Consider the following 1,728-nt stretch of genomic DNA (forward strand, 5'->3'; position numbering starts at 1 on the left):
GATCGGTAGCCTGCTAGCTAGATTAATAAAGAAAAAAATAGCAGAGAATCCAAATAAACACAATTATAAATGACAAAGGAGATGTTATCACCAATTCAAAAGGGGGAAAAATCAATAGACTGTTATGAATACCTCTATGCACACAAACTGGAATATCCCTAAGAAATGGATAAATTCCTGGAACCATTTAACCTCACAAGATTAAACCAGAAAGAAATAAAAACCCTGAACACACCAATAATGAGTTCTGGAATTGAATCAGCAATAAATACCTAACAACCAGAGAAAGTCCGGGTCCAGACAGATGCACAGCTGAATTCTTCCAGATGTATAAAGATGAACTGGTATAATTCCTACTGAAAGTATTCGAATAAATTAAGGAGAACAGACTCCTCCCTAACTTATTGTATGAGGCCAGCATTATCCTAATAGCAAACCCTGGCCGAGACACAACAAAAAAGAAAACTTCATGAAGGATATTGCTTCATGAACATAGCTGCAAAAATCCTTAACAAAGTACTAGCAAACTGAATCCAGCAGCGCATCACAAAGGTAATCCACCATCATCGAATAGGTTTTATACCTTGGATGCAACATTGGCTGCAAATCAATAAATGTGATTCATCACATAAATGGCCAGAAACAAAAACCACATGATCATCTCCATAAATGCAGGAAATGTTTGATAAAATTCAACATCCTTCCATGTTAAAAACCCTCAGCACAGTAGGCATTGAAGGAACATACTTCCAAATAATAGAGCCATCTATGACAAACCCACAGTCAATGTCATACCGAATGGGCAAAAGCTGAAAGCAGTCCTCTTGAGAACTGAAACAGTCTAAGAATGCCCAGTTTTACTACTCCTATTCAGCATAGTACTGGAAGTCTTAGCCATAGCAATTAGGCAAGAGAAAAAAATAAAAGGCATCCAAATAGGAATTGAGGAAGTCAAACTATCTCTGCTGGCAGATGATATGATTTTATACCCAGAAAATCTCATATTATCTGTCCAAATGCTCCTTGATATGATAAACAAATTCAGGAAAGTTTCAGGATACAAAACCACTCTACAAGAATCAGTAGCATTTCTATACACCAACAATGTCCAAGCTGAGTGCCAAATCAAAAACACATTCCTAATCACAATAGCCAAACAAAAAAATACCTAGGAATACAGAAAACCAGGGAGGTTAATGATCTCTACAAGGAGAACTAAAAAGCACTGCCAAAAGAACTCATAGATGACACAAACAAATGCAAAAACATTCCATGTTCATGGATAAGAATAATCGGTATTGTTAAAATAACCATACTGCCCTAAGAAAATACCAGTGACATTCTTCACAGAATTAGAGAACCTATTTTAAAATTCATATGAAACCAAAATTGAGCCTGAATAGTCAAAGCAATTATAAGCAAAAGACCAAAGGTAGAGGCATCACATTACTGGACTTCAAACTACACTACAAGACTACAGCTACCAATGTAGCATGATACTGGCACAAAAGCCAACACATAGATCAATGTAACAGAATAGAAAATCCCAGAAATATAGCCTCACACCTACAGCCATCTGGTCTTTGACAAAGTCAACAAAAACAAGCAATGGGGAAATGATGCCCTGTTCAATTAATGGTGCTGGGATAACTGGTTAGCCATTTGCAGAAGATTGAGACTGGATCTTTTCTTTATACCATATACAAAAATCAATGAATTAATGGCAAA

This window comes from Cebus imitator, unplaced genomic scaffold, assembly GCF_001604975.1.
Source record: "Cebus imitator isolate Cc_AM_T3 unplaced genomic scaffold, Cebus_imitator-1.0 Scaffold262, whole genome shotgun sequence".
NCBI classification, from domain to species: Eukaryota; Metazoa; Chordata; class Mammalia; order Primates; family Cebidae; genus Cebus; species Cebus imitator.